Source organism: Bombyx mori, chromosome 8 (genome assembly GCF_030269925.1).
Source record: "Bombyx mori chromosome 8, ASM3026992v2".
Lineage (NCBI taxonomy): Eukaryota > Metazoa > Arthropoda > Insecta > Lepidoptera > Bombycidae > Bombyx > Bombyx mori.
The window spans coordinates 7511844-7524030 of NC_085114.1; the positions used below are offsets into that span (position 1 = coordinate 7511844).

Sequence of the window (12187 nt, forward strand, 5' to 3'; positions counted from 1 at the left end):
AATGAAATTTCGCACTAAGATAGTTTATTATAAGCTGGATTACACATAGAATACTTTTTATAATGGTAAAAGATATGAAGTGAACAGCGCCGGGTATATTTACGATATTAAATACGACAGTGTGTTCTTGGTTCGAAGTTTTACATAAGTCCACTGATAGTTAATGGCCCAGAGAGAAAAACAAGTAACTTTTTATTCTTAGCAAACGCATTGTGTTTCATTATTTCTAAACACATCTAGTATCAAAGGATAAACTAACAAAGTAAAGTTTTCTTTACTATGTACAAAATCCATTGTGTCTCTCCGTGTACGATTTTACAACTTTGAGTTAAACTTGTTTCAGACGAGTGTTATTTCAGAAATTATTCAGTTCTACCATCTAAAACACTTATATTATCCTATATTAATGTATCAAAGACATAGAGTAGACATAGATATCGACATTGACATAGAATATATGTAAATGTATCAATTAGAGTTTAGCTTCCTATGGCTGTATTTTATATGATAATTGTATATAACTGCGTACAGGACGTAGTTAAGAAATATAGTTTACAAATTCCACTTTGAGTCCCAATACAGTTTAAAATTATGTTCAGATAATCTTCGAGATGCTTGTAGCATATCTAAGAGACATTCATTTACAAGTGTGTTCATTAATGTAGGAATAATTTAATCTTGTTTTCCCTGTCATAAATTATTTTCACATAGAGGAATATTCTATAAGGCGTCAGTCTTCGTGATGGCTGCTATTTGCAGGCTATTTAGGAATGCTTTTAAAGCAGTATTTATATCTTGAGATTCAAGGGACGCGCTCGATAAGTTTTCGTCGTTTGAGTCTTGTAAGTGATATCGAGTTTGATGCATGGTAATGGATCCGATGCTGTGACCTTTTTCGAATCGCCGTTATTTAACTGGGTGTTTTAAGAATTTATAAAAGATTAACGATCTATATCTAGCGATTATATAGCTTCTTAATATCGTCGATTGATGGACTTGTTCATTGCTCATCTAATTTTAAGTTATGGGAGTCCATAATGTTAGTGCTTTTGAGGATATGGCCCGCTTGATAATGAGTGGTCGTCGTCGCTTGTAGATAACAGTAGCGCCAAGGATAAAACCAAATTGCTGCCTATAATTTTGGACTCTTTTCAAATCTCGCTTGGAGAATAACGTGTCACAGCTCATCGCACCCAAGAGACGCCGCGACAGAGAGCTCATTCTAGAGCCGGAGTGGTAAAAACACGTGTGGCACTTGGGGACTGTCACGGTAATGCTATTGCATAGCATTTTTTTATCAACTTATGCAATTATAATTAGACAATAATAATTTAATATTAAAACAATAATAAAATAAGACCACGCTATATTTATAAACATTAACTAAAGCAAAACATTAACTGTCCCCTTCACACTCATAAGCTAGACTGCGCGAGAGAGAGATGGGCAGACTTTTCATGATGCGCATGCAGTGCGACGTCACGCCGCGCGCTTATTCACAAACACTACACAAGCGCAACGTGTAAATGTATTGAACGCGAGCTACATGGTAGGCGGAGAGCCCGCGATAAAATCTATGCAAAAGCTTAAAAAAATTATCATTCACCTTTTTATATTATTGAAGCAAAGGCTATCGGTCGCTCTTCGGATTGGAATGCGTGTATCTTTGCAACAGAAATCGCCAGAGTAGTAACCAGACGATGGGACTGTTTCAAGTGTAACGATATATATCATAGAACACATGATATTTAACAGATGCCTGAATCGCGCCAGCGACATTTGCAATATATGTTTGTATAAATACAAGTTCTGAAGAATAAAATTTGGATCGTGACACAGTAATGTCACTCGCTCCACGGAGTATGTTCCATTTTTCGAAATTTCAAGAGAGTTGATTAAAATTTTCAAAAATTACAACTAGTCTTAAAATTTACCTATGTTTGATGGTACATCAGCAGATTAAACTTTTAAAGAACGTTATTAAGTTATTGTAAAATAAAAGTGGCATCTTCACTATTCACTAATGACTTTCGGAAACTCAGCCAATAAATCTTGAAAGACTAAATTGCCGTTAATCCGCGTTTAATATAGGTCAATCGTGTGCAGTATGCAGTGCGGATAGCGTGATTTCCGCACAGCAAGGTTGTGCAATGAAGGCAAACATGAAGCCAATTAGAAGGAGGTTCCCCGTTTTAACAGTTGATGTATGGTCAAATTGAAGTTTTAATTAAAACAGTTTCAAGCTTGGCAGGTTGTACATTATCCCGGAATTAATTATTTTCTTAATTAAATCAGTGCTGTCTTTGTTAGGCTTAAGGGTTAGTTAGTGTTTGTGCTGTGTTGAATTGCTACGAGGCACGCTTTTGATTAATTTGAGTTTATACAGAAAAATCATTGGTTACATTTTCTGAGGACTTTTTGTACTGGTGGTGGGACCTCTTGTGAGTCCGCGCGGGTAGGTACCACCACCCTGCCTATTTCTGCCGTGAAACAGTAATGCGTTTCGGTTTGAAGGGTGGGGCAGCCGTTGTAACTATACTTGATACTTTAGAACTTATATCTCAAGGTTGTAGATGTCTATGGGCTCCAGTAACCACTTAACAGCAGGTGGTTTGTGAGCTCGTCCACCTATCTAAGGAATAAAAAATATACTATACATACACGAAAAAAGTACACTCGTAAATTTATGTTTCTGTAATTGAGAAATATATAAATTGTGACTTCGACCGGGCCTCAATAGAAAACAGTTTGATTCCAATCCAATTTTCCAGTCAACCAACCAGTCACGTTCAAGGTGGGAGATAACATTCCCGTTTCAATATCTGCAGACTGAATGGTGATTTATTCACTCATCTATGCTAAACGCATGAATAAAACGTTAAATACTGGTAAAACTTAAGTTTTTTCTTGCTAATAATAATCACATTACTACTAGGATAAGTTCGAATATAGGTCTTAGCGATTTCAATGAAGGAGACACTAACAAAAAAAGATTTTAATTTTCGAGAACAAGAAGTAATACAGTTCAACATACAAACAGCAAGGCAAGGCAAGAGAGTTGGCCTTCTCATAACTAGTATTAGCACTGATAACTGGTTGCTAACGTGAACACATCTCACGTCATGTCCAATCTATTCAAGCTTAATGTATTCATTGATGTAATGATTTAAGCAAACTGTTGTTGATTGGTTTTTTTTCTTTGACTTTGTTATGTAACGTTACCGTTTATATTTAACTATAACTATAATAATTTTATCCGATTGAGTGCGTATAGTGTTGTCGACAGGAGCTTAAGGAAAAAGTTCTGTCGTAGTATCATTAAAGTAAGACAGTTTTCGCGCTTCCGTGCCAGAAGATTTAAGCTATTACATAGCTTTTATTGTGGCTTTGAGCGCGGCGACCGAATCAAGAAATTCCGTAACGAAAATAAAACCTAACACCCCCCCCCACTTCGCCTACAATTTTTCGAATATATTGTTATGGACGAAATCGAATTTTATAATCAGTATCGACTGAAAATTAAAAAATATATATATCTTGACAGTACTTACTGTTGTTATTATTTTACATAATTTCTTTTGAACTCTTTTGAGCGTTTTATCCAGATTTACTATTATACTTTAAATACGCGAAACAATAATGAAAGCAATAAAATGAAACTGCTTTATATCCAGAGGAGCGTCCACATAAATCGAGGTAGATTTTGAAATTATAATTTGTTCACTGAGATAGGAGGCCGCGGGCGCCGCGCCCACACTTCTTACAACTTTAGACTCCATACACTTGCTAAGGCTCTGCCACCACTAATAAATATAAAACAGCTGATGTAGTATATTATTTCTTAAGTTATCACATAGAGTTTAAGCCGTAAAAGTTTAATATTGTACCGTCCGTTACAAGGCTAATAAAATACATACGTTGGAACCTTACCTCAATGCGGACATTTCCAACTAAAATGTAGATATTGACAGCAGGCGGTCTTCCAGGCTCATAGAACCTGGGAAATCACGGAGAAATCTTCATAAAGACTGTGCACCGCTTCGAGGCTCAATCTTTTAATAAGACCGACGAGTATACTTGCTGATAACAAGGCGCATATTAAGCTTGCACCATCATGCTTCTTTCTGCCGCGAATCAGTGCGATATTCGCGCGTTTGAGATGTCCATAATGCAACGTAGTTGAGACTTCTATTTCATGTCTAAAGATGGGTGGCGGCATTCACGTTGCGATACCCTTAGACTCCGATAGCCCCCGGTGGTTACTGGAGTTAATAAAAGTAGGATGGGGTCATAAGTTAGTCATCCACTTATAATTTAGGTGACTTCCACGGTGAAGGAATAGCATCGTGTAATAAATCAAACCCGCAAAATTATTATTTGCATAATTACTTGGGGTAGGACCTCTTGTGAGTCCGCACGGGTTGGTACCACCGCCCTGCCTATTTCTGCCGTGAAGCAGTAATGCGTTTCGGTTTGAAGGGTGGGGCGGCCATTGTAACAGTACTGAGACCTTAGAACTTATATCTCAAGGTGGGTGGCGGCGTTTACGTTGTAGATGTCTATGGGCTCCAGTACTCACTTAACACCAGGTGGGCTGTGACCTTGTCCATCCGTCTAAGCAATAAAAAAAAACAACTCAACAACTTATGTAATCGACTCGACTCGTCTGCAGCCCTATAGGTAACAAATTGAAAATATAGCTAGCACCTTGACTGGATGCATTACCTAAAGACTTAAAGCGCTACAGTTTACCGATTTATTTATGTGCGAACGTAAATTTGTTTGAAACCGAAAGTGCTTATGCGTTTTATAGCGCGGATTCTCTTTGTTAAATCAAAGTGCAAGTGTACATACAGTTCAAGTACAAGGTTATATTTTATGTTGATGCTGTGTTTGTAATATGAAAGACGATATGGGTAAGAGGGGAGTGAGCGAAGAAATGGTATATGATAGAAGAGTATGGAAGGAGAAAACATGTTGCGCCGACCCCAGGTGACTGGGAGAAGGGCAGGATAATGATACTGTGTCTGTAATATTATATGACGATAGTTCTCGTTAATCTTATACCTTTAAACGGGCAATTCTTGCATATTAATATATGTATATAATCTGAATCTCGGAAACGGCTCCAACGATATTCATAAAATTTAGTATACAGGGGATTTCGGGGGCGATAAATCGATCTAGCTACGATTTATTTTCAGAAAATGTTGTTTTATTCGTGTTTTCAATAATCAACTTTATCGATAATCAACTTTATGACTCTCCTCGACATCTATTGGTAAATAATAATACCATTTTTACTGCTTTAAAGACACAACAAGATGGCGTTATAAAAAAAAAGCCGAGCAAAGCTCGGTCATCATCTAGTCTCGATAAAGCACGATACTGATTTATTTTAAGAAAATGCCTTTAATATTTTTTTGTGTGTTGAAATCCTAACCTATAGACAAATTATTAGATTTATTATTTAAACAAAGGTGCACGAAGTTATAGACAGCTAATTCAGCAGCTAATCAGCAGTTCTCGACAGCTAATTTATAAAAATGCCATGTTTTTATGCCATTAAGTCGCATTCGTGCTCAATAATTTTCACAATAGTTAAATGTCGAAATAACACTTTGCTAGTCCGCAGCCAGACTCGTTGGTCCGATCAGATCCGCACCGCTTTGGACAGTACAGTGTACAGCGCGCTGCATGACGCCGTGGACAGGGGAAAGTGGAAAAACATCTTAAGATTGAAGCTCATGGGTGATGGTGGTCACGACCCTCAGACATGAGGAACACGACTCGAGGAGGAGGAGTCCGTAAATATGAAAGCTGTAAAGTGTTCGTCGAAAATCGGAAATATTTAACGCGAGATCGATCCGTAAAAGTACTTTTAATTATGTCTAAATTTTTTTTTTGCTTAGATTGGTGAACGAACTCACAGCACTCTTGGTGTTAAGTGGTTACTGGAGCCCATAGACAGCTACAACGTAAATACGCCACCCACCTTGAGATATAAGTTCTAAGGTCTCAGTATAGTTACACTTATATAGTAATATACTATAATATATTTAGCAGATGACACATCACTATCCCTAGCCCGGTGACGCTGATATGGTCTCTCTAAACCATCAGCTTAGGTAGGGAAAAAACATCACTATCGATATAGACCGAGATTATTATTTTACAAAACAAAACAAGAAAGCTTGCGGTAATAATGAACATGAATTCTTCGATGTTTGAAGAGTCCTTGGGCAATATCCCTGTTTCGGATACAAATTATCCTTGAGCGCCAATAATGAGCTAAGATCCAATAGGCACTAGCTTAGTCTACATTCGATGGCAGTATTTTTAAAATTCAAATATTTGGCCTTGTAAGTGTGTTTGTAATATACGCTATTCACATTTGGGTCGTCTGCTGGTTTATTATTCACTTATTACTACTTGCTTGAAATTCGTAGCAATGAGTTTTTATTTAAAAGTCAAATTTATGTTTCGTAACGCACGTAATTTTTGGCAAAGCGTAGCGTTAAATCGTGAAGAGCTTAGTAAATTCATTTGTGATGTTGCATCTCGAATGCAGTTGGAAAAAAATACGAGAGATTTTGACCTATTTTATTTATTTATTTAGTGTATATATTTAGATTCTGTGAAAACAATTTGTCGGTACTGTCAATATTGTAGCTAGTTTTTGACATAAAATACCATCGAATTCAAAATTCGAATAAAAAAAAAATGGCCATGACACCAAAAAGACTTTGGGTATGAAAATAGATAGTATTATGAGGATTGAGCGTCCTAAAAGTATCTACATACTAGGATGGAATGAGTGAAAGAGGATATGCGAGAAAAGGGTGTGAATGCAGATATGTTGTATGATAGCCCTGAATGGAAAAAGAGGACACACTGCGGCGACGCCACATATGTATTTGTATGAGGGTAGAAGATGAAAAAATAATTAAATTTGAAATAAGTTTTTCCTTCCCTTGAAACTTGATAAAAAAAAATTTTATTGCTTAGATCGGTGGACGAACTCACAGCTCACCTGGTGTTAAGTGGTTGCTGGAGCCCATAGACATTTACAACGTAAATGCGCCACCCACCTTGAGATATAAGTTCTAAGGTCTCAAGTATAGTTACAACGGCTGCCCCACCCCTCAAACCGAAACGCATTACTGCTTCACGGCAGAAATAGGCAGGGTGGTGGTACCTACCCGCGCGGACTCTCAAGAGGTCCTCCCACTAGTAAATGTACATAAAGCGACCTTAATTTTCACACAGACATTCAAATACATCTAAAGAACTTGTTAACATTTTTACATGACAATGACGAAAGTTAGACTGCTTAGAATTTCTTGTCCTGTATTTGTGCATGTCGCAATCACTCGTGCAAGTGCACTTGCTCGATAACGGTCAAGCGTTTGTACAGCAGCGCGCTGTACCCCTGAAGATTTATGACTTCACTAGTACTATGACATTTACTTATTGTTCACGACACTGTTTATTGCTACTAATTTGAATTTAAGCATGCATTGTTGTTGAGTTGTAATATTACTTTTAAAGGGACATAATCATTCACATTTCACAAGTCGTAGACATGATTAAAAACGAGTCATCATAACGCTGAACTTTATTTATTTATTTATTTATAGTTAAGCCATAGTACAGAGTAATAGGAAAATTATGTACAAAGGCACTGCTTATTTCTTTAAGAAATCTCTTCCAGCAGACCTGCGAGAGGATTATGAGAATAATAATTAAAAGTGATGAGTATGTGTAGAACAAATAACATATAACTCAAATAACAAATACAACATGAGAATTATAGTAATGCACATACACATAGAAAATGTTGTTAAACTTGAATACAAAATATTATAACTATTATAACTTTGCCTATGTTTTAATCATTTGACGATTTTAGTAATTTCAAATATATTACATTCACCACGGATAAGTAAAAAAGATGTGTGGTATCGTGGGACACCGGATAGGAACGAAGTTCCCAATTATAAAAATATTAATTTAAAGTTCTATTCGAGGTTTGAAGAAAGAGAGAGAGAGACAGAGAGAGAGAGACAGACAGACAGACAGAGAAACATGCGACGCCGCACAGCTTACAATAGCTTACTATAGCAAAAAGTGTCGTGACAACTTTTCGTAAGAATTTATAGCAAAAAGTGTCGTGACAACTTTTCGTAAGAATTTTTTCCGTCTAAGCCCCCTTTCACAACGCGCGATAAGGAACTTCGTTCCAAAAATAACTTCGTCTCGATCGAGTGATATATTTACTGTGTAAAATCAATGACACAAAGCATGACTTGGGTTTCGATAGCACATTTGCCACTCTTGTACAGTCATCTTCAGTAAAAACATTACTATCGCTTTTTTCATTCGGTGAATGTTTGGTAGAGATTGTTTTTTTTTATTATAAATATTATGATTCTCCCATTTATAGTTGTCATATTTTATCTGGTTATTAATAACTGTGTTATAAGGGAAACGATTTTCGTATTACCATATAATATGAGGCCGTCAGCGCAAAAGTGGCCTAGCCTAGCGATGGACGATATACATCGATTTATTTAAAATACTCGATGTATAGTAACGATGCATCGTCTTGAACCGATGTATTGTAAATACTTCAACATCGAATATATATCGATGTTTTTCATTCGATGCATCGATTAGGTACGCAAATTATGAGATTACTATACTATGAGTGAAAAGAGAAACGAAACGTTATAATCAGTGCTGCCAATATTAATTAAACCAAAACAACAATATGGCCGACCGAGTTTCTGCTGTGTAAATGTATATTGTGTTTTTGTTACGATACGAGTTTTTGCCTTGTTTAAATCTAAAAAAGAAACTAATTTATGAACAGGTATGTCAGGTATGTGTATTAATAAATAGAATAATGTATTTAGTGATAATGATAATGGTTTTGCTAGTGAAACTTTACTGGAAATGACACATTGTTTTGTTGTCAAAAAGTACAAAGCAATTATTATATTTTACGTTTTATATTGCGCGTGCTTATAACTAAGATATAAAAGAGAAGATTATGTACCTACTTTACGACGAATGCATTAATTTCGCAATATGATACGATTTGATTGAAAGGTTATATTTTTTACCGTGAAATAATAATACTATCTATTGTAGTGATGCCAAGTTATCGATAATTACTATATTAATATTAACGATTAAAATGCGGCTTATACTTATTTGTATTCTACTAGGCAGTTAATAGGTATTATTATAAATTCCCTGTAAACAGTCCTATATAGTTTTGTTTTTTACTTTCAGTTATAATGGGACCTAAGAAAAAAAGTTCCGTTTGGCAGTTCTTTAACAAAATTGACGATAAGAAAACGAAATGCAAACTATGTCACAAGGAAATTAAGTCTGCTGGAAACACTACGAACTTAATTGGACATATTCGTAATGTTCATAAGGCTGCTTATCTCGAAATTCAGCCGAAACAAACTACATTCAATGCAGTAACTACTACAGACGAAATATCGAATCCTCTGGATCTGGATACCAAAGTTACGCCTTATAATAAAATGGATGATGGAGTACTTCAGTTTCAACCTGTTCCAAGTTGCAGTGGCAGTCAAAGATCCGGTGCACCGTTACCAAAAACCGTAAATGAAACCATTGATTCAGACTTAGACGAAAACGTTACACCTTTAAAACGCCAAAGAACAATACAGGCCGCTTTTAAAGATATTTCCTCTTACTCAGAATCTGGAGTGAAGACAAGGAAACTGAACAACTGTTTGTTATTCATGATTTGCAAAGACCATCAGCCATTCTCAATCGTTGAAAACGAAGGCTTCAAAACTCTAATGAAAACAGTTGCTCCTCAATATAAGCTCCCGAGTAGAACAACTCTAAGACGCTGGCTGGACGATAAATATGAAGTAATTTCAGAAACAATTAAGAAAATGTTGTCCTCTATAGAAGATATAACCCTAACAACAGATATTTGGTCGGATACCTTGAATATGAAAAGTTTTTTGGGCATCACAGCACATTTCGGAATAGACATTGAACTATATTCAGTCACCTTAGGTGTGTACGAATTGGATGAAAGACATACATCAGATTATCTTTCTGAAATTCTCTTAAAGGTATGTCAAGACTGGAAAATCGATCAAGAGAATGTAACAGCTGTTGTTACTGACAACGCAGCCAATATAGTTAAGGCGATCGAATTAGCGTTTGGTAGAAGGAAACACATCCCATGTTTTGCCCATACTCTGAATTTGGTGGCTGAAGGCACAATGATATGTATTGAGTGGAGAAACATTGTTTCTAAAGTAAAATCAATAGTGACTTGGTTTAAACAGAGTTGCATTGCTAGTGATGAATTACGTAAAGCTACTGCTGCGGCTACGGAGTCTTCTGCTGGAGCAGCTGAGGTAAAATTAATACAAAGCGTGGATACTCGCTGGAACAGTACATATTATATGTTACAAAGATTTCTAGAACTCCGTAGTGTCATAAATGATATTCTCTTCCGCCACCCTAGAGCACCTGCAATGCTGAGTGCATCGGAAATATCTACTGTATCGTCTGTCATCATGGTATTGCGACCCTTAGAAGCGGCTACAAAAGAAATTTCAGGTGATAAATACTGCACAAGTAGTAAAATTATTCCCTTAGTTCGTTGCATGCTCTCTAAAATAACTTCAGCTGTTATAGAAGATCCCGTAGCGAAAGAGGTGCAGAAACTTGCTATTAATGAAATAAATAAAAGAATGGGTTCAATAGAACATGTGAATGCTCTGGCTATCGCAAGTATTTTAGATCCACGGTTTAAAAGAATGCATTTCAATGATCCGATAGCTTGTTCGAATGCTGTTACGAAAATTAAAGATTTAATGAAGAAGAATTTGCATAGCAATGAAGAACCTGAGTCCGATTCTGACAAGTCCGATAAAAATGAAGAGGCCTTTTCATTATGGACTGATCACCATAAGTTAGTGCATCGTAACTGGAAAATTAACAAATCTGAAGACGTTTTGTCTGACGAACTTTCCGTTTATCTCCGAACTCCTGTTGGAAGACTTAAAGAAAATCCGTTAGAAATTTGGAGAGATTACAAAATACAATTCCCGAAGCTGTACAAAATAGCTTTTAAGTATTTAACAATAGTTGGCACGTCAGTCCCTTCAGAAAGACTTTTTTCACAGGCAGGGCTAGTTATGACTGAACAAAGAAACCGGCTGAAGGGGAAGAGATTAAGCAAACTTTTGTTTTTACATAGCATTGACAAAAAATATTGGAATATGTAAAAAAAATGTGTTTTCTCGGTGATTTTTAATTTTAATACATATATTTCCTGATTAATACATATTTTTGTTTTAATTAATGCCTAACCTAAAACAATCGATATATAAGAAACATCGATGTATTTCCCAATACATCGTATTACCATCGATGTGACCGATCGATGCATCACATCGAAAAAAACATCGATGTATATTTTAAACGTCCATCCCTAGCCTAGCCCACAATTCATATTCGTGCTTATGTATTGCAATTTATTTAAAACATAATAAATTTTCATGCAAAATCGTCCTATCCCTAGTTTCATCTATGGAAAACAGATGACTTTGTAAACATCATTTTAGTGCGTACTTTTTTGCCTAGGAAGTATTTGTAAAGTTAAATTCGAACCTCATTATCTCCATATTAACTATGGTAAGGTTAGGACACTTTTGCGCTGACGGCCTCATATACATATAGCTCATATTTAAAAAAAATACTTTACGGCGGTTAACACAGCTTTTAATGTGCCTGAATTCCTAATGTGTATCCTGACTTCCAGACAGTTGTAACATTAATACTTTTGTCAAAAGTAAAAGTTACGTAATTTAAAAAAAAAGAAAAAGTTTCATCGTAATGTAAGCTTCTTGAACATAACACACAAGCATAAATATTAATAATAAAACTCATGCAAGATTAAAAACAGTATTTGCCGAAACAAAAGTAATTTTGTTTATTTGTCACTGTGATTGATTTATATCTCCCTGATCGCGTCATCAACAGATGACTGCGTATTTCCATAATGTTACATAAATAATAAATTTAGTCACATGTTATCTGTATTACCGTTACAGACTTCTCGTAACGAGACCCTCAAATTGTCCGGTTCATTTCTAGTTGCGTTACAAAACTGTGT

The 12187-nt window shown here is 35.8% G+C and overlaps 2 protein-coding genes across 4 annotated transcripts in view; both read left to right on the forward strand.

Moving 5' to 3' along the window:
• LOC101747091 (serine/arginine repetitive matrix protein 1) overlaps positions 1-12187 on the forward strand; it is a 177580-nt gene that overhangs the window by 60670 nt on the left and 104723 nt on the right. The gene's annotated exons all lie outside the window — the stretch shown is intronic.
• UGT39C1 (UDP-glycosyltransferase UGT39C1) overlaps positions 1-12187 on the forward strand; it is a 155754-nt gene that overhangs the window by 33281 nt on the left and 110286 nt on the right. The window lies entirely within an intron of this gene.